Raw genomic sequence first — 22,162 nt, forward strand, 5'->3', positions numbered from 1 at the left:
AGTTAGTCTTTATTGAATAGCTCTTTTTGAAAAGATAAAAAGTAGTCATCCATGCTACATTTCATCTATTTACCTTTTCACACAAATTAATTTTTTTACAAAGAAGTCATTTATTATTTCAAAACATACTATTTGGAAAGGACTAGTGCTCCTTTAAGTGTAAGATTACTTGGGGGACATTTTTCATTGTCTAACTAGCAGTATCCAAAGACAGCAATTTATAGGACTTGGGGAGAACAAAGTTTATCTTCACTTCTGTCAGCCTTCATGTTGGCAGCACTACCTTCCAGAGGACAACAAAAATACGGTGATGGCATAGAAAACACCCAAATCCCTCCCTTCTACAGAAAAGGAGGAATGATCTGCAATGAACTTTGCATGGACCACCATGACTGATTTCAGAATCAGCGGCTACACAGCTTGATCCGGTTGCAGCAAGTCAAGCACTACGCTCTGGACAAGCACCAGTCTGGCCAGTACTGCACCTGCAGCTCCATACACACAGAATCCAACTTTTGTGGCATCAATCTTAATGGGCTCCCGTCACCGTAATCACTGACTAGTGTTTATCTTAACACTTTGGTCTTGTTTTACAGAGGAGGAACTGTGGCATGGAGGGCGTGTGCTCCAGGCTGATGGAGATGGTTAGACACCAACAGTGAGGTTTTCCAAAGCACTGTTCACCTAAATCCCATTGTTTTCACCTATGTTCTCTGTGTTGTTCCTTCTTTGCAGAGGATTAGGCAGGACAGGGTAAGAAAAGCAGGGACCTTTTTTTAGCCCCACAGCATGCCACTGATTGCGCCAAGCAACATGTGGTGTCACTCAGTATGAAATCTGACCATTCTTCAGGAAGAAAATTAGGGACTTGCTATATAAAAGCAGGACCGAATAAGTAAATACCGCTTTATAACACCCCTCGTAAGCCCCTCTTTGACTGGCAGATCCGGTCGCCCCCGCTGATACAACCAGCTGGGTGCAAACCCGGACAAGAAGTTCCGCATTTAAACTCGGGTGAATTTCACTTGTCCAGGGAAGTTGAGGGACGTGTGTGCGTGCGTATAACGCGGAGACAACGGGCAGCGTTACTCGCCACACTCCGGCGCCCGCAGCCCTGCCGCCCGCCCTCCGCCCCACTCGTGTGCTGCCCCCACCGGGTTGGTGTGGCCGTGGGCGCCCCCCGCGCGCAGCCGGGCGGGAGGGGCCCCCCGCCCCCCGCCGGCACGGAGTGACGTCACCCTCCCCTCCCCCACCACCCGGCTGCGCACGGGTGTGCGTGTGCGGGTGTCCTCGCGCGGTGCGTGGCTCCCGTCCTCGGTCAGCCCGCGGTCCGGGCTGGGGCAGGCGCTGCCCGGCTCGCCTCCCCATCGCTCCTCGGCTCGCTCCTCTCCCCCCGGCGCGTACCGGCACACAGCTCGGCAACGAGCTTTCCCTAATAGTTGGGGCCATACAGACCCTGTGATCCACACAGAATAAGAGGATTAAAACACAACAACAACAACAACAAAAACCCACCCCAAAACCAAAGCCCCAAACCCCCCATAAATAAACCAACAACCAACAAACCCAAACCCCACAACAAACCCACGAAACGAGAGAGCGTCCTCTCCACCAGTGTACCCACGGCGTCCCCGTTCTCCCTCGGAGGAGCGAGGCTGGGTGGGGGAAGGGTTGCTCGTGTTTCGGCTCTCGGGTACGGTTTCTGGGGATTTTTCCCGTGTCTCTGCCCTCCCCGCTCCTCCCGCCCCGTGGCCTCTTCCCCTGCTTTTGTTTGCACTGCACTTTTTGTGGAGGGAGGAGGGGGCGGGAGAGTGGGGGGAGCCCGGGTGGGAGACCTCGCTGCTATTTGTAGCGAAAGAATCGGCTAAAAGAGTCGAAGGAAGAAAAGGAGGAAAGAAAAAAAAAAAAATCGAAGGGGGAAGGAAGAAGGAGAGAGAGGGAGGAGGAGGAGGAGGAGGAGGAGGAGGAGGGGAAAGGGAGCAGCAGCTCAGGCACAGAGAGCGCGCCCGGGAGCAGCAGCAGCAGCAGCCGCCGCCGCCGCCGCAGGAAGGAGAAGAAGAAGAAAAGAAGAGCAGAACAGAGCAGAGTGGAGGAGAGGTGGCGCTGGCAGGAGGAGGCAGGCAGGGACCCGGCTCTTCTGGATGCTGGATTTTCGGACTCTCGCTGACTCTCTCCCGCTCCCCGGCGCCGGACTGTGAGAGACACGCACCAGCGCCAGGCAGCAGCGGCGGGGGGCTCCGCTCGTAACTGCTGCTACTGCTGCTGCTGCTGCGGGGCTTGGATTAAACTGACCGCCCCGGAGACGAACAACGGGAAGAGGAGGAGGAGGAGGAGGTGGTGGTGGTGGTGGTGGCGGCGGGCGGGCAGGCGGCGGCTGCTGCTGCTGGGACCGGGGAAGCCAGCATGACCAGGTAACTGCCCCGCTCCTGACCCATTTTCCCCCCCGCCGCCGCTCCGTCTTTGCCGCCTCTTTCGGCGCGTTGGTACGTGCGAGCGCGCATAAAAATGTGTGTGCGCCAGTGTGTGTGTGTGCGTGTGTGCAGCCCGGCACACATGTGCCTCACACACCACTCTCCCCCCCTGGATGCGCCGGGGCTCCCCCCCGGCCGTTGCCAGCCCGCTCCCCTCTCCTCTCCACCGGGTCTCAGCTTGGCGGCGAGGCCTGCGAGGGGAGCTGCGGTGCGGGGACGGGGGATGGGGCAGGGTGAGGGCGAGTGATGGATCGGAGTCGACGTTTCGACTGAATGCCACTGTACTCGGGCGGGAAGGGGCGGGGGGCTACACTAATTACACGTTGGCCGTTTGCTTTGGCGAGCGAATTATTAATATTAATTATTTTGTGTACTCTAAAGGGTGGGTAGCAGGGGGAAGGTAGCAGGGGTGAGAGGCGAGGTGCCTGCCGCTGGAGAGAAGGGGGTGTGGGGGCAAACGGCCGGTAGGGACCTCCGGCGCCGGTCCGAGGAGGGCTCTCTCCTCCTCCTCCTTCTCCTCCTCCTTCTCCTCCTCCTCTTCCTCCTCCTCCTCGTTCTCCTCCTCTCTCTCGGCGGAGCGGGGAGGCACGGAGATGCGAAGCTTTTCACAGGTTAGGCTTTTAATTTCTTTGTTTACTCTCTCGAAACCACTTGAAAGGAAGCACATCGGGCTGGAAACTCAGTTTTCCAAGCGCTTACAAAGGCGCTCTTGAATTTGTTCAGCAAACTTAGCAGCTCCCTCTGCGCCGTCTGCCCGTGCGAGCAGACACTCCTCACTGCTGCAACCGGGCTCTCCCTGGCTCGCAAATAAAACAGTTGTTTTCTCCCACCAAATTCCGTATTTTGCCTGGTTTCTATCCCCTCCCTCGCCGATAGAACTATATTATTTCCTTTTTAAGCGATTACCACTCACCCTTGCATGTATGGCTTTTGAATGTCTGCTCCTCCTTGTTACTTCTCCAACTGCTGTCACGCGTATTTTATTCTTTTGCCTGGCCTTTGTACAGTTACTGCCTTGTGGAAGGATGGCAGCTTCGTTACTATGCTTACCATGTCCATATTCTCGATTTTGACTTACATAGACGGGTCTTTTTATTTACGCAGAATAGTTGGGGTTTTATGTGTTCCTTCACTTGTCGACCGAGACAGTCTTGCATTGGGGATGAGTCTGTAGATGTTGATTTGCTTTGGAGTTTACTGTTTGCAGACAGGAGTATTTTTGGTGAAGACTATATTCTCTTAAACTTAGGATTAATGTGGGAAGTTATGATTGTCTTCTCAGCCTTTCAGAGATCGCTTCCAACACACCTTTTGTTCAGGCACAAGCAACTTCTGTAATATCAGGACATTTATCGGGAATTTTGATGCAGAGATGGAAAAATATTTGTATTTACATATTCTTCCTTCCTCTGGTATCTGCTAGTAATTTATAATGTTACAATGGTCAGTACTTTCTTTTCTTGCTGTAAAAGTGTATAGTAAATGACATCATTTTCTCCTGGGCAGGGAGCACACAAAGCTCCTACAATTCTTGTTATTGAACGGAGCAACTCTGAAGGAAAAAAAAGATTCTCCCCTCTACTAAATACAATTATATGTACTCGTATCTTACTTTAGATGGCAATTTTTTGATAAGTTCTTTAAATTCCATCTCATGAGATCCACTATTGCTGCTTTTTTAATGTGTGAAATTGACAAACTGGTCAGTTTAATAAATTCAGCTGTCAAATTTTGCCCAGTTAAAATTGCTAAAAGCTGTAAATGTACTGGCATGGGATTTTCAAGCCACTGACTGTTACATAGAAAGGAGGAAGGATTTAATGAGAGACTTTTTACAGGAGTAGCTTTCCAATTTTAGTTTTGTTACTTGTGGAAATATGGTGGAGTATATTTAGATTTTTTTCAATGCAGAAATGATGTATAGCTTTTCTGTATCCACTTAAAGCACTGAAAGCTTTGCCTAAGTAGACGACTTCTACTCTTAAGAAATTCATTATGGTTTGTGTGTGCTATGGCAAGCTCTCAGGAATGGTGTGTAGAAAGGCAAACGGTATCTCGGTATTTCCAGATTTCAGGAATGGGTCTTACAACCTCCTTTTAGACCCATCAATCATACTTTTAAAATGAGCGCTAAAGAACAATATGAATTAAGTGTTCTGCTGTGACGGTTATGTAACTCAAACACCAGCACTGTCAGCAAACTCAACGGCTGATAGTAAATTGGTGCTTAATCTTAGGAGAGGGTTTGCAAGAACAGACTTGGGGGTGTGCGAAAGAACGAAATAACTGGTGATTTATGTCTAGTCAGGGGTTCACTTTTCTTTTTTAAGATTGTCCTTCATTCTTACATTGGAATAATGCGGGGACCAAAACTACACAAGCTGAAGAGTAGGAATCCCCCTTCATCTGCTGCTGTGTGTGCTGAGCCACTAGGGGCCTGTATAAACTGCTCTCATACAGCAAATGCCAGTACATGGCATATGCTCGCTCTTTCACCAGGCGTTTTGTACACAGGTGCCTAATGTCAAAAGCAACATAGCCCATTACTTATTCCCTCCTAATAAATGAGACTGCAGTTAGCTTGGGAGATGCATACAAATTGTATATTATTTTGGTTTTTTTTTACCCTACTTCATCCATTTCCCCCAGTCTTGTGTGGTGTCCAGTGCAGTTCTTTCCTCCCTGCTCTCCTGACTGCTATGGCAGTTGGGGATGAACGTCGACTCGGGAGGTGCAAATTTTAGGCAAAGTTGGATCTGAGTGTCTCCCCGCATTTCATATTTTCTGTGAGCTGAAAAAATCAGATTTGTTGCCTGTGTGTTTCTTCTATTAGATTAGCAATGGTACTGTTCCATGCAAGTGTAGGGTTAAAAGATAAACTAAACAGGATTACTTCAAGGCAGGAACAGACATAGATTGATGGTGTATTTAAACTAGCTTTGTACGTGTGTTATGTAAGTTTGAGAGCGTGGCAGCTCCAAGCTTTTGGCTGGACCGTAGTCAGCATTTACAGGACCTAGGCTGAAGATGCACTATACATTTCTGAGTGTCAGTTTCAGAAATTTAAAATCCACCAGCCGTAGCCTTCTTGATAGACATTAAGCAATAAGGTCAAGTATACTTACACTGTTCCATTGTTGATTTTCAGTTTTTCAAACTGACAAGGCAGACAATTTGTAAAAGAGCACAGCTGAAATATTTGCATATTGGATTTCCTTCAAAATGAACTTCCGTTACTAAGCTCTTTGAAAATTCTCATTTAAAAGGATTTTCAAGCTGAATCACAGTAAGGTCATACAATCGAAATGCAGTTTCCCTATGCTATGTTAATTTTTTAATAAGCTTTTTTAAAACAGCAGAATTTTATATATCGTGTGGTGTTGGGCCAGGTACAGCAAGAGGCTTTTTGTCATATTACTGACAACAGTTGTGCAAATATTGACTGAGTTTAATTTTCTGACATATGCATGTGCGCACTTAGATAAAGTCATGATGAAATATAATGAAATCCACTTTAAAAGTCTTCTCAAATGATAGATGTATGTTTGAAAATGTATGTCTTTCCAACTGTTAGTAAACCAAGACGGTGTCTCCGAAATGCAGAGGATAGGCACTTCATTTGCAGTTCGAATATCAAGAACAGTGATATAGTACAGGTCTACAAATCATTGTGTTTCTTTTTTGTATAAGATCATAGTGATTTTTAACCTTTTGTTCTTTAACAAGTTGAGAAGAAGGTATAGATATTTGCTGTTTTAAGTTCAGCGTCAAAGAGTCACATACAGCCGTCTATGGTAGCAGGAGCTTGCTTACATTGTAATTCTATTTTAAAACAGTTGGCATAACACAGTCAACATATAATATTTTGAGGAAAACTCCTGATTTCACATACTGTGTGAGTTGTTTACTTTATTTGCTTAATCCTTGTTTTCTCTGGAAAAGTCCTAAAATGAAGCTAATTAATGAATGTACGCTGGCAACTTGGCAGCCTACAGCAAGAATCCGTATTTAAAAATACTCCTTTGTATACTATCAGTGATTTACCAAGTAGGAGTGGAGAGAAAGCATTACTTCTCCTGGTGATCTACTATGCTGAATGTTGCTGTACAACTGGAGAAATCTGATGATATAGAAAAAGATTGCATGATAGTGCTTTGCCTGTAAATTCCTTTCCAACAAGCTTCACTTGCCTTGTTGTTTAAGCCGCCGCGCGTTGATAGAACCATATGTCTACTACTGCACAATTTTAACTTACATTTCATAAGCTCAGATGGTTTTTGGTTGGTGATTGGTAATATTTATTAAAACATTGCGTGTTTGTGACTTCCTATAGGAAGTGGATAGCTAAAATGCAGGGAAAATAGATACAAAATAATAAAAATTGTTTGCAAAAAATTGGGTTAAATTGAATAAATTATTATATACATACTGAAAACATTGCTTTTTTAAAACATGATTATTATTCAGGTTCTTTTGATTCATTCATAAAAGTGACAATTCCAACTAAATACTCTGTTTATCAGCTTATTTTTAACTACATCAGCAGGTATACATAGTCTGTACTTCCCTAAGATAAAAAGACTTACGGCTTTAAGTGTCTTATGCTTACATGCCATGTCAGCCTTCTCCATAAGCTTAGTAGCACTGTAACAAAAACAAAAACAAAAAAAAAAAAGGAAAACAAAAAAAAGGGGTTATTGATCTTGCAGTAGAGTTCCAAAACAGATAGAGATTTTTGCAAATTTCAGCTCTCCTGTTTATACTAGTGTGTCTGGTATCTGCCGGGGATTCTGTGTGTTCTTTCAAATACAAAGAATGTGCAGAAAACGTCCTCCTCAGCTAACTGAAAATGATGGAATTTTAGGCACTTTGATTTATTATACGAGGGGACATGCCCTAATATACTATCATGCCCTGTGCTGTGCTTCTTCATAGTTAAGCATAGTGGAGTTACTTGAGTTTTTCAGTAATCTTCCAATTATTGGAGTCGCTTCACTGGTACACAAATTAATTTTTTCTTTGCAGACAATCAAAATGGATGTCCTGGTTAGTGCCAGCCTAACTGCTCACATATTGTTGTAGTCAGATAATGCGTACCTTTTCCCCAAGCAGTATATCAAATGTGGTGTATGGAGTAATGCAAGCAAGTGTACTGCTCTTTCTGTTACAGTTTTTAGTGTTCTGGAAATTATATATCTGTAAGTCAGAGTTCAGTAAGTGGTGTGTAAAATCTGGCTTTTTAGCAGTCAGAATCAGCTGGTTCTCATGAACAATATATAGTCGGTGTCAACCTGACTGAAACAAATGTGGCTTAGGTCCTAAATTTGCAAGTAGGTATACATTTCTCTCGCAAATTTGCCCAATCCCATTTTGATTTCAGTGTCTCATCTTGGCTTATTCACTGGTTTTACCCAAAAGTCTGGCTTTTTGTTACTTGTTTTGACCCACTGAGAGGAAATTCAAATACATTCTGGTAACAGTGTCGTAGGCTTTCTGACCTTTCAGAAATAATTGTTTGATATGTTTGAACTCAGTAATTCTGCTTGCTTTACAATACTGATTGAATTTAAAAATTCTTGACTGTGTTTTTGAACTGTCTGTTGGCTGTATTCTTTATAAAGCTTTCCCAAAGAAAGATGAAATTTGTGCATGAGGAATAAAGGGACTGCCTGTTCTTTTCTCTTTTCTTTTCTTTTCTTTTCTTTTCTTTTCTTTTCTTTTCTTTTCTTTTCTTTTCTTTTCTTTTCTTTTCTTTTCTTTTCTTTTCTTTTCTTTTCTTTTCTTTTCTTTTCTTTTCTTTTCTTTTCTTTTCTTTTCTTTTCTTTTCTTTTCTTTTCTCTTCTTTTCTCTTCTTTTCTTTTCTCTTCTTCTCCTCTTCTCTTCTCTTCTCTTCTCTTCTCTTCTCTTCTCTTCTCTTCTCTTCTCTTCTCTTCTCTTCTCTTCTCTTCTCTTCTCTTCTCTTCTCTTCTCTTCTCTTCTCCTCTCTTCTCCTCTCCTCTCCTCTCCTCTCCTCTCCTCTCCTCTCCTCTCCTCTCCTCTCCTCTCCTCTCCTCTCCTCTCCTCTCCTCTCCTCTCCTCTCCTCTCCTCTCCTCTCCTCTCCTCTCCTCTCCTCTCCTCTCCTCTCCTCTCCTCTCCTCTCCTCTCCTCTCCTCTCCTCTCCTCTCCTCTCCTCTCCTCTCCTCTCCTCTCCTCTCCTCTCCTCTCCTCTCCTCTCCTCTCCTCTCCTCCTCTCCTCTCCTCTCCTCTCCTCTCCTCTCCGTCTTCCCTTCTGTCTTCTCTTTTCTCACATTTATGCATGCTTTTGTAAAAGTGAAACAAATATTCTATATTAAAGTTAAGGAACAATGCTTTCTACTTTATTTTTCTGAAAAAAAGAAATTGATCTTATTAAAGTTCATAAATACATGTAGGGATATTCTGTACTCTATACCCTTTCTTTCATCTCCTTTATGCCACAGAAGGAAGGGGTTTAGGAGACAGATGTGTGTCATGATTTCTAGCATAGAGACATGATTAATTTCTCTGTGTTCACCTGTGTAATTAAACTTCTGTGAATCACACCTTTAATTTTCTTACCTTTTTCTTTTCTTAAAGGAAAGGGCTTTCTCCCTCTGTGGAATTTACTGTAGGCAGGGAGGTCTTTTTTTAAAAGGCAGTTTATAAACATAGTGCTAGAGGTTTTCTCTGAGGTTCTCAGTGCTGTGTACATCAGGTGTATCATTTCTTGATCTCTTATGCTACATTTTATTAAAATCCTCTTTACAGGTGTACTGTACATTCATACTTGCAGGAACTTGGCAATTTTTTATTAATAAGCAAATAGCTATATTTTGCATGTAAGAAGCAGAAATTTTTTTTAAAAAAAATGTTATCTGCTTACTAGATTAGAATTTTGTCTGCCTATGTGTAGATAAAAGTTGTTAATTTGGTGTGAAGTACATGCAATGAGAGATTTCTAAAACACTGATCAGAAAGTAGGACAGGAAGTTTTATTTATTTATTTATGTTTGTTTGGAATGATAGTGTATCTTAGAAAGCTGCTTAACTGCTGCCCAGTGCAGCTGTCCTTCCCTGAAAGATTAGGTTTCAGGAGCAATGATGGATGTTGAATGCCTGTAGCCAGTTGTGGGGTTTGCTCTGAGGTCAGTGGTACTGATGGAGGATAGGAATTTACAGCCTTATGTCTCTACACCAATGTAACCACTAGCATTTCTCAAGTAAAAAAAAAAAAAAAACAAAAACCCAAAAAAACCCCAACAAACCAACCAAAAAACCAAAACAACTAAGTACATTCAATGCTGAGCTTGTGTTGCAGCATAGTTCAGAAAGCTGTTCATACTAGTGAGAAAGAGTGAGTAGATTTGTGAATAATAAGGACAAATTTAGTCATGAGTATGCCCTTTTGTTTCACAGAAACACTGAGAATTAGCTATAAAAATAAATACGATGATGTGACTTTATTTAGAACTTCTTATATACTATTTTAAAGTATGTTAACATTTGGAATTTACACTGTTGACTTGTTATTTTATTGTTTCAGATAAGCTTAAAAGTTTTTAACAGCTCTCCTTTTTCACTTAAAAACAGGGCGTGGGTTTTTCTCATGAGAAAAATATATTAGTGTTTTTCAGCAAGCTTAACCAAGGCAGAGTGATATTCATCAGTGATGAAAGGGTGGATATTCATCCGGTAGAAAGGGTAAATGATATTTAGTGTTGCATTGTTTAGTTTGAGTATCACAATACGTATTGATGATAAATATTAATACTTTGGATAGCTTTGACGTGTGCTTTCAGAAGTGTTAAGATTAGAGACATTCAGACTTTATTTATGGACTGTCTACCTTCCCTGAGCTGTTGAAGTTTGTTCCTGATATACGGTGATGTGATGATCTTTTAAAAAGTGAATCTTGGTAGAGAAAGGTGCACAGCAAAACATGCTGTTTTATTGTTATGCTTGCAAATCTCTTTTGAGTGGTTTGTATTCATTTGTACCTTAACGGTATAGGTGGATTTTTCTGTCAAGCCTTAGAAGAGCTGTCCTAATAGACTCAAAGCCCTCAGTGGTCGCTGAGAAAGATTTCCTTTGACAGCAGCATTGTTTGGATCAGATCCATACTGCCGTTGTGTCTTTGCTTAAATGACAGCAGTTTTTACCTGGAGTAATCCTGGCAGTGGTTAAATTCAAATGTAGAGAAGAAAGCTCAATAAAACATCTGATGAATTGATTTATAGTATCTCATAAATTAGGGAGTAAGAAGCATTTTGGTAAAGAGAAATACGTATCCAGCAAGAATCGCTTTAGAACAGTTTTGCATCAAGGAAATAGCATTTTGCCAAAGTTTTGCCTATGTAGTCTACTTATTGGCAGCATGCCATCAACTTTATTTGGAAAACTGTCTTTGCTTAAGTAATAAATATTCACTATTTACCAATTCATTTTACTATAAATAACAGATGGCTTCTGTGATTAGGTTTTTTTATTTCATTTTTAACCTATTTCATGAAAAATGGAGTATTGTAAATTATGATTAAGAGCATCAATGACCTGTTCTTGATTAACAGAATTTTCCAAATGGCAAAATTGTTTTGCTTCCCTTGTTTGATGATTTGGATATTTTTGGATATTAGTTTTGCTTGACATGAGAAGCCTTGAATTTTCTATTGTACGTGGCATGTGAGAGTAAAAGTATAACATTAACTTAAATAAATATTTGTCTTAGTTGATATTAATGATACTCTAATGCAATTATTTTTTCTTAAAGAGAAGTGGATACTTAGTGTAATTTTTTTTTTTTTTGTCACTAAGTAAAATATGTAGAATTTACACCTGTTTCCCATGTAACATTTTCAAAAGCTGCCTTAAATGGTCATGTGAAGTTTCAGCATACTGACTATATGAAAATTTTAAATATATCAAGGGCAGTAGATAATGAAGAGAACATTGTACTTGCTAATGCTAACAGGTGGCAGTGAATGCCTGCATGAGCAATCATACCTCTGTAAGAATCCTAGCATTCCTCAGGGTTAATTTTGCATGATTACAGTCACTCTGGAAAAAAACCCAACAGAATGCTAAGACTTTACCAGCAGTATTTCAGTTAGCTTGGAAATTTCTAGATGGTTTTGGGCTGAACAGTGTAAATACTATATATACGTAAAAAGGAAATGTTTATTCTCCAGCCATTTGGCTGTATTTGATGGAACAGATATGTGTCCTTCTAGTCAATGTAATCCCTAAAAGGACACTTACTAGGACTGTATCCCTGGCTAATTTATTCATAGGATTGCTTTATTAATCTAGTGCACAAGGGTAATCTTATTCCAAAGGTATTAGAAAGCATGAAAATAACTACTAGACTTCTTAGAGATGTGGATTTCTCTATCTTCGAGCAATTCTAATTTATAATCTCAATCAGTCTACTTTTCAGTGGAGACTACAGAACCTGTGAGAGGTGCAGTGGCCTTAAAACTGTTGTTTCATCTTTGCTGATCTCTGCAGTAGTCCAGGTTAGAAAGATTAATAAAAAAATGAAAATAGATTGTGAGTATGTATGAGTATGTATATGTAGAAGAAAGGTGTGATGGGATTTTTCTACCATGATGATGAATGAGTTGCCAGAAATGGTTATATCGTAACCAGTGCTTAACAGATGTACTCTCTTAATAGATGAATTCTTAAACCGTGTTACTGGTAGGCAAGCTGCATTTTCAGCTTTTTTGTTGTTATTGTTGAAAGGAGGTGAAATTTTTGCTTTCCTGAGTTAACTTCTTGCAGATGCCAGTCAGAAAATTAGGCAGAGATATTTTCTGCAGTTTGTACCTGTTGTTCAGATAATGATGTTAATATCTATTTCATATTTAATGAGAAAGAACATTTGAGAACACTGAAGAGCTTTGGGGTGGAAGGAAACCTGAATTCACCTCCTTGAAAGAGTAAAGAGTGACATTTTTGCAACCTCAGAATTTTACCACTAAAGCAAAACTGCCACAGGATCAATGCCTATTTGACTGCTGTGACTTGGGATGTCACTTTCCTGCCTCTTCTTTCTCCAAGTTGTTCTCCATCCTGGTTTTGCACTGCTGGAAACATTTCAGCTGGTCCTCTGTATGAAAAATTGCAGTTAGTAAATCAAGGAGAAATGTGTGTTCCTGAAGAAATACTGACACCTACTTCATTCCAGCTCTTCCATACTGTACATAAGTCTGCCTTGAATGAGTCTTTAGGTGTCTTTCAAAGGTAACTCTCTGTAGCAGTTTTTGCTTCTCATTGTTAGATCATATCTGATGTTGTAAAGTCTCAAAAACTCTGAAAACGGCTTCCTAGGCTTTCCTTATTTCAGAATGTCACCTAAATTATGAATATTGGATGCTCTATTTGTTATGTTCCTCTCTGAAACCTATTGTCATTAGGATCTCAAAGGCTTCATGTATGTTTTTTACATCTTCTACTAAGTGTCATGGGTTTTTCCTTTTTGCATTGATCTCCAACTTCTTTGGCTGTGTATACATATCTAGAAAGCAGTCTTTCAATATAGACTTTTCTATCCGTTGGTGTACTTAAGACACTGCATGTATACTTGTACACCTGCTGCCTTCGTTGAGGTATTTGAATAACTCTGGGCTATCTATTCTGTAAAAAGTTCTGTGCTTTCTTTTATGTCTTGGATAGAATACAACATTGTCCTTTGGTTCTCCATGAAATCTTTGCTTTCTCAACCTCTTTTCATTTTTCACATCTGGAGACTTTCCATGTTAAAAGAAGGAATGCAGTAAGAGAAATAGACCTGTTTGACAGCTTCTGCTGACTTGTTGTGTCTGGAGAACTGAATGAGCATAACAACAAAGAAATGTGTCTTTCTGGTGCCATTTTGGTGTTTGTGTCTAGATGCAGAGGTAGCAGATTTAGATTTAACTGTGGGTGCCACCTCCCTCCTCTCCAGGTACAGCCTTCTATTTAAGTCTTTGTATTATTCAGTTGAATTCAGTTTCTTAACTCTCATCTCTGTCAGAGGGAGTCAGTTTTTACTGACACAGAATCCTGATCATTTGTTCTCAGAGATGACCTACCTGGTAAAAGAGTTGCAAGTTCATATTCCGGTGAGAAACTTCAGAAATATAGGTTCCCAAGCTTTCAAGCTCATTCAATGCCGTGTTCTCCAAGTAGAATCGGAGCTAGGTATTTTTTGGAAGAACACAAAACTTCTGTGTTAATGTTTTGAAGCATTAAATTTCACTAATAGACACCATTTGTCAGACATCACACTCACTGTACATTTCTTAGTATGCTGTATTACTGGGCTGTGTTTAATGTGTTTGAGAATTTTAAGGCAGTTTCTCACTGTGCTTTTTTCACTAATGTAGTTATTATTCCACCTACTGAGTTTCTGAGGTGTTATTAGTGGTTAACAATGGCTGCTTTTTCTTGACTTACGCATTTATGTACACATATACAACAATAAGCAGGAGTTTCCCCAGCTTTTGTATTAGTAAGTTTTTTTCTCTGTTAGTGTCGGGTAGATGACTGCTCCAGTCAGAGACATAGTTGTATTACTAGATTTCTGGTGTTGCCTGGAATTGCATGCATTTAATAATTTAGAAACTGCTGAGGGGAGCTAGGGGTGTAAAATTCCACTACTGGGAATGAAGTCGTAGAAGCTGAGAATTTGTGTTTTGCTGAGAGTGCAGGTAACACACCCTTGACACAGATGTTTAATTGTGGTTTTGGTTGCCCTTTGTTATGGTTTGAAACTAATACTGAAGTCATGTAGCTTGTCTGAATCTATGCAGAGTCTGCAGATTTAGGTTTTTGGTTATTTGGACATGGCTTTCAGTACTTGCACATTTTCAGAGTCCTTTTCTTACAAAGATGAGTTTTCAGAAATTCCTCTCACTGAGACCTTCTACATTAGAATGTGTTGCAGATCTTGTCGATGTTTTGTGTGCTTTCTGTTTGCAAATAGCTCAGATATTTGGCGGATTAACATTTTTATTTATCAGTTATGTTTCCTGATAAACCATTTCTTTTTTTTTTTTTCCTTCAAACTTGCTGAAAGAGAAAACCTATTCAGATTTTCTAGTCTTTAATTTTCCTCTATGTTTTGCTGTAATGCTGATGATTTTTCTGTTTTTCTTATTGGTGTGTAGACTGGGAGAAAGACAGGAGGTCCTTCTCAAATAATTCTTCCTTACAGTGTTCCTGTGAAGATACCAGAGTACACCTTAGAAAATGGAAAGTCTTCCTTTGGAGGACTGTGCAAATATCTTTTATGTTCAGCAATTCCCTTTCAGATTTTGACTGTGAAAAGAATAAGACAATTTTCTGATGTTTCTTTACCCAAAGTATAGGTGAAGCTTATCCTTCAAAAATCTTGTGGCTTGCCTTTATTTGAACTATATTTTTTGTAGGTATTTTACTAATTGTAAGGCATGCCTACATTAAAAATTACAGCTTGTGTTAGTGTGTGACTGAAAATCAAATAACTGATAATTGAACTAGCATCAGTGGAGTGAGCTGATGTTTGATTGCTTAGATGACAATCAGGAATTCCTTCATACTCTCAGATGGGCAGAATCTTAGATCTCAGTTGGAATAAATAATATTAAATCAGACATAATTTTAGATAGCTGTATGGTCCTTTATTGGATGTTTATATATGGGACTGATGGTGTATATAGTATATTCGTTTGCATTGTTAGTTTTTACTTGAACTATCAAAAATAGTTTTGAGCTGCATTTTTAGGATGACTCAGAGGTATGAAGGAGTTGTACACCTGCGCATCACAAATACACTGCCCAGAGATGTTACAGAGATCTGAAGAACGATAAAAACTAGTCCAGTCAGCTGTACTTTGCAAAAATCTCCTTACTGTTTCTGCCGTTATACATAAGAGAATCCTTGTAGGCATCTTTTGCAGTTTATAGTCTAGAATTCAGTCCCTGGTTTGTGTCATTGCCTAATACAGTATAAATAATGCAGAAAAAACCCGAAACTGGTGGTAAACCACTCTAATTTTCACTTTTATCCCTTACTAATGATCTGGAATTCTAAGGGTAACTTTGAAGAAAAAAGTTCTTTATAGATGTATAACTAAAGATGACTATAGGTGCCAAGGTGCCATCATGTAATCAGATCCTCTGAAATGACTTTAAAAATATGGAACATTCATGACTGCTGCTAATATTAAACACACCAAATCAGAGAGGAAATGTAAGTGGGTTTTTTAAGTGTTAGGAAGAAATTTTCTGTTGTAGATTAATGAAGGACTATTTTGAAATTAGCTTCATTGTGGAGGGACAACCCTTGTGTGTAAGCACTCCTTGGTAGTAAGAACTGTGTGCTAAACATGTCTCACGTTATTCATGCACATAGTCCTGCAGTATGAAATGGATTTAATTGCACATCAGGTTAGCAGGAGCTGGTTCTTTGTCCTGTCATCCTATATGGTAAAAGTGTATAGTAAAAATGTGAAAACATGTATGAAAATGTAAGCGAGGACAGAAAGGATAAAGAAAAATGCTTCATTTAAGATAGAATTCAGTAGAGAAGTCAGGCTCACCATACCCATAACTGTATATCTAGGTAACTTCACCACTATGTAACGATTGAAATCTATGAGAGTATGTATGGGTTTAAAAATAAGCATGTGTGTGGTTTAAAAACAAGAGCGCATGCTGAAGTGATCTTTTTAAATTTGGACATTTAACTCCATGGAGGGGAAGGAAGTAAAACCAGCTAATTTCTACTTTATTTTTTGCCTTTTTCTTCAGAATGTTAAAATCAATATTATTAACATGGCTGACAAGAGATAGAATAGTTTACTGTTTTCCTTGGTTTATGGAAAGAATGGAAGTAACAAACTACTTTGTTTTTCTTTTCAGTTTGCATACAGAGCAAACAAAGTACCTCCAAACTACTGAAATGTGAAACAGACACAGGCTGGATTTCCATTTTTGTGCATTATGGAATGGCGTCATTTGGCTACTGGAAAAAATATTAATAAATAAGAGGTCCATAACAAGGCGCAATCTGTTCTATAAGTATGATCACTTCAGTTCATGAACATACTTTATTTAATCTTATGTGATATAGAAACACTATTATAGCCATCAATCTGTCAGGAGTTTTCGTCTTTAACTAAAGTACAATGTATGGCTGAGACACTGAACCCAGTCAAGCCAAGAGATTCTTTGCATTGATTCATACTCTGTAATATTTTAGTGAAGATCTGTTTCAGTATTTATCGAAGTATCAGCTGAGATCTGTGCAAAGATTCAGAGGTACAATGTACGCTAAACAATTTTTTGTTGCCTCTGTTCTAATCAGGTTTTTATTTGCATTTCATTGTCATACCTACTCGTTTTCAAGGTGAGTATAACAAAATACAGCACTAGATTGTTAAAGATGAAGCTCCTAAAGACTTATGAGAGAAATATGAAAGTTTTAAAGAGAAAGTAATCTTTATTACTGGTAGTGATTTCTCCTGTGGAGGAATTGCAGAACAGAAATTCTAACATGTTGTGTGGAAGATGAAGGGATTGGTAAAAAACAGTTCCTAATCTTGGAACTGAAGAAATTAGCAGAAATAAGTTATATATTACAAGATAAATGAGCCTTTTCTTTTTTTTTTCTTTTTTTTTTCTTTTTTTTTTTTTTTCCCACTGGGTTTGTGCTGGTCTGTATCATTTTACAGTTTGTGCCTTGTGGTTATTCACAATTACGTTAAATTGTTGATGGAGAAATAATTTAGATAAAACATTTCAGTAACTTTTGTTTGCACTGCAAAAATGATTTTGCAAATACTGAAAACACTGAACACGATGTGCAGTGTAAGTCTGTGGAACTGAATGTGAATAGTAGTTGGCATTTCATTGTAAATCATAATGTATAAGTAATTTACTTTCTGAGAATTTCTATGTGACATTGTTATGTATCAGTACCATACTCTGTTTAAAAAAGGGCTTTAGATCCATCGTTCTTTAGCTTTACTCAGCTTCTCTCAGAGATTCCAACCTTTTTCCTAAAAAACCTTTTATTCTTCTTACAATGCTGCTCTTCTGTGTTCTCTTCCTTTTCTTTGAGTGGCTTTTGTACATTTTTATTAAGGTAGATGAGCCGAAGACCAAAAGATTTTGGAAGTTGTATCTGTTCTTGGGAAAAGATCTAAGAGTATTAAGGTGTGTTTTCTCTAGGTAGTTAGAAGAGTCATTTTAAATCAGTATGATATTAACAGCTAGATTTGCTGACATGCACTGACGTGTATAGCATAGGCTTGCTTTGGTTTTAAAACAGAAATTTATTAAATTACATGAACCACTTGGGAGTTAAGTCTTCCAATTTCCTCTTTGTCCCTTTACTTCAATGCAGTCTTCCATCCCTTACACAGTTTTGTAGAATTCAGTGCACAGGAATTTACCATTATTAGAATAAACATTCTGATACAGAGCAATCAGATTACTTTCTGTACATATGATAAAACCTAATACTAATAAATCACAGATAGGGTGATATGAATCATATTAGTCAAATAAAGGTAGAACCAGGAGAGTATTTTTTGGAATTGCGACCCAGATTTCTCCTGCTATGTGAGAATGAAAGCTGTCTTGGAATTAGCGTTTTTGCCTTATTTTATAGGACTGAGAACCTGTTACGTATGGAACCTATTATGTGTTGGGTTTTGATGGGTTTTTTTTTACATATTAGATTTTTTTTTAAAGCAGTAGGTTTTGTAGCTAGGCTGTATCAATATTTTCAACCACTAGTAGAACTGAAGTCATGGTTTTGATATCCTTTTGGTATGTGTGGTTGTAACACACATTCCAATTTAGTACTTTCTTCAACCTTGGAAGAAAGTACTAAATTGGAACCGTAATCACGGCTAGCATTCCATTTTGCTTAAAAAGTAAAATTGAAATGCAAACATAAACTAAAATCTTGAAGGCCTAATTTTTTGTTCTGTTGACTTCAGTGGGAATTAGAATACAGTAGTATACAGTAGTATACAGACCATTACATTTAAGACTATGGTCTTCTAATTTGACCATAAACTTGGGCAAGAACAGCCTTCTAGTAAAATACATGTATATGGGATGCAAATGTTTGTGTTAATTTTCTGTTTTATACACCCTTTAGCCCTTAGATTGTACAGGCTGCTATTCCTAAAAATATTTTACTATCACTCACGATCAACTTTCTTTTCATCTTTTACTTCATAGCCCGTTTTACCAGTGATTTTCACACTGTTGGTTGTTATTTGTGTAAAAAACATGATAGCTTCAGCTGCCATTGGTCTTGTGTTTGATATCTTTTTTGTTGTTCTGCTTTTATGACTATAAAAATATGCTGTTCCCTGCAGTCAGATTTTGGCAAGGTCTAGAAGGATTTTTCTCAAAGCGGTTCAGTGTTCAGGTAAATTAAAGTCACTCTAAGAGCTTTGGGGATTACTGGATCAATGCACATCATTTTACGTAACATTTTCATTGCTGGATATTGAAATATATTTAGGAATTGTCTTACAAGGTACCAGCAGGACTTTATTAAGTATGTGTATGTTTGTTTTTTAATTTTTATTCCCTAACTGCTGTTTGTATTCAGTGCACATTATAGCTCTCCGAAGATGGAAAATGCTTTTCATTATTGCCTTTTATCTGTCATGCTGTTTGAATGATTTTACTGGACACTAGTAAAGTAGGAAATTGATACAAGTAAATTACAACTTGTATCTATTTCTGCTGTCAGAAAAGCACTAAAGGAAAAATAGAATACGGCATCTATAAAACGTAGTTATTTAGAAAGCAATTTTTGCCAAATTAGTATATGTAAATTGTCTTTTCTGTGTAACTTCCTCTGTAGGATTGAAATGTTTACAACTGCAGTTGACTCATAAAAATAATGTAGAACTGAGCCACATAGATTCATATTTTTAAATTGATAAATATTTTTCGATCGGAAGTGAAAAGCATCATGGTTACTACAAAACAGATGGGTTTCTTTTCTTTCTTTTTAGTCCTGAGGTCTCATGCATTCATACACATGTCCATACAGACAAACGCACACACACATAAATCACGAGAATTTTATGGTGACTTGGGAGATTGCATGCATTAGGTTTTGATGCTGTTTCTAAACACCAGAAATTTTTGATATTTTGAGGTTTTGCTGATTTTATTAATTAATGGGATTTAGAAAATACTGAAATTTCTTGAAGTACTTTTCAAATGCGTCCTTATCGAGATTTACAAGGTTCTGCTGTAGGCTACCTACCGATTATTCTATTTTTATCACCATAAGGTGTTGAAAGATGCTTTTTATTGTTGTTCTTACACCTTACCTCCTTTTTTCCCGGCTTTCCTCACAGATTTTAATACCAGCAATGTAGCTGGTGTTTTTTCTGGTAGCATTAGGTCCGATCGGCACAACATGTTGGTAACGCTACATGTTGTCTTGTATAAGGAGATATGACAAGGGAAGTGTTTGGCTGGTGCTTCTGTAACCCTTTGTGTGCATGCAGGCTCACTGATGAACTGCCCATTGTACTATGCACGAGGCACAGATTATTGGTTTCTGTACAGGTACCTAGATTTGAGTCGTTTAACTGATACGATTTCTGTATTTAGATAGACCAACCAAACGGATTTTAGGCCCTCCACCTGCACAGGGTAAGAAACCTGACAATTCTTTTCCTCTGGGAAGAGGCTATTGAGACTTGACTCTCAAAATTTCTTAACAGTTTCCATATACATGAATTAGTTTTGGGGAAGTTTCCTGGGAAAACATGCCAGTTTTTATCTTTAGTTTCTTTATTGGTGCAGTGTTACTGTAGGGGGTAGTTGTTACTGACTGTGACTTAAATATTTTTTGTTTTGAATTTGGACTGAACATTTTTTTATGCTTAAATTATTTGTTTGAAGTTACAGGAATTAAAACTAGAATTTGTAATGAAGCACTAATATTTGTAAACAGAAATGTTCCCTGAATTATGTGACACTTCAAATTTCTCAGCAAAGATTTTCCCATCCCCCATTACTAGGGGGATAGAAATTTGGCAGCTCTGTGTTATCTTTGTTCTTTCTTTTTCTTTCACTTTCTGTCTTTTTATATATGGATTTTTGACTAATATTTTAAAAGAGCATTTGAGTGTTTCCATCATAAATGTTAAATCATTATATCTCTATATGTAGTTATAAGACAGATTTGTCTCAAGTGATACTGCTTTGTATTCGTAACAAAATAAAGTATAAATTTCCTTGCATTTTATATTGTAGTCATGCAAAAAATTTGAAATACTTCAGGAGCAAGCTGCTCCTGACCAGTTTGTTTTTTTTCACTTTTTTTTTCCCTTTCTTGTTTTGAATAAAGCAAAATCTTATCTTGCAGAATACATGATGAATGGATAAAGTACTATGATGCCAGTTCAAGCTTAGTTATTTCAATGTTGTCCTAGTTCTATTTGGTTGAGGAATGAACATAGAATGTAGGAAAACATCCTGAAAAGATGAGTACTTTTAAGATTCTTTGCAAATTGCATGTGACCAATCTAAAACTTAGTTTCTCACCTCTGCTCCTGCTTAAGTAGTTATAAAACAGTGTAAGGATGTGCTGCTTTGCTGTTACTGTCAGCCTTCAGTCTTATATGGGTGTTAAAACCAGGATTCATTTCAATGTAATAAATCTATATGAGTGGCTCGTAGATCTGACATGACCCAGTTACTGCACAGGTATAGTTGGCGTTGCATAGAATTCACAGTACTTTGCCTTGTAAGCCTCACCAGCTGTATGCCTTCAGCTCTCCTGACAGAATTCCAGTAACGTACCAGACTGAACATAGATTGAAATGTTTTCATTGAGCTACTGAATGATGAGATAAGCAAATGCACACTAATAATTCACGTTTAAATTCATGTTTACCAAAATAAAATTCTTACATTCGTGTTGAGCTTTACAGCCTTTTTTTGGAATTCATAAGCTTTTTCATTTTTTTAGCAGACAATACGACTGGTTTTGTTAGAAATATATTTGTAACTGTAATAGTTTGTTAACAACCTGTTCATGTGGCATTATTTGAATACATTAGATGATCGTAATTCAGATGATACTCAGGACCTCAAATCTTTGAATAAATGTTGTTTTCACCTACACAGTAGCATTAAATAGTAGTAGGAAACTTGACATTACTATGTAAACTATTTTCAGTATCTTGCATATTAGTTAATCTCTTGACTGTTTTTCTAAATTTTTTTAGTGGTAGAATAAATGTAACTTCTCATACAAGGGATTTTGTGACAGTCTGTGTTGGTTTTGTGTGGCAAGGTTTTGGCAGCGGGGGGGGCTACAGGGGTGGCTTCTGTGAGAAGCTGCTAGAAGCTTCCCCTGTGTCTGACAGAGCCAATGCCAGCCGGCTCCAAGACGGACCCGCCGCTGGCCAAGGCCAAGCCAATCAGCGCCTCTGTGATAACATATTTAAGAAAGAGAAAAACAGTTAGAGGGTGCTTTTGCAGCCAGAGAGAGGAGTGAGAAGATGTAAGAACATCTGCAGACACCAAGGTCAGTGAAGAAGGAGGGGGAGGAGGTGCTCCAGGCGCCGGAGCAAGATCCCCCTGCAGCCCGTGGTGAAGACCATGGTGAAGCAGGCTGTCCCCCTGCAGCCCATGGAGGGAGGATGAGGGGGTGTAGAGATTCCACCTGCAGCCC

The 22,162-nt window shown here is 39.0% G+C and overlaps 1 protein-coding gene across 23 annotated transcripts in view; it reads left to right on the forward strand.

Moving 5' to 3' along the window:
- The first annotated feature begins 1,984 nt into the window (after positions 1 to 1,984).
- PTPRD (protein tyrosine phosphatase receptor type D) overlaps positions 1,985 to 22,162 on the forward strand; it is a 382,032-nt gene continuing 361,854 nt past the window's right edge. For 19 of the 23 annotated variants that reach the window (XM_075741214.1, XM_075741217.1, XM_075741219.1 and 16 more), the window contains exon 1: positions 2,314 to 2,411. The gene's annotated coding sequence lies outside the window, so the exon portion shown is untranslated. Of the gene's footprint in view, positions 2,412 to 3,023; positions 3,083 to 22,162 lie in introns of those variants that run through there. The other 4 variants (XM_075741216.1, XM_075741218.1, XM_075741220.1 and 1 more) reach the window with 2 other exon arrangements.

The sequence above is a fragment of the Balearica regulorum genome, chromosome Z (assembly GCF_011004875.1).
Source record: "Balearica regulorum gibbericeps isolate bBalReg1 chromosome Z, bBalReg1.pri, whole genome shotgun sequence".
NCBI classification, from domain to species: Eukaryota; Metazoa; Chordata; class Aves; order Gruiformes; family Gruidae; genus Balearica; species Balearica regulorum.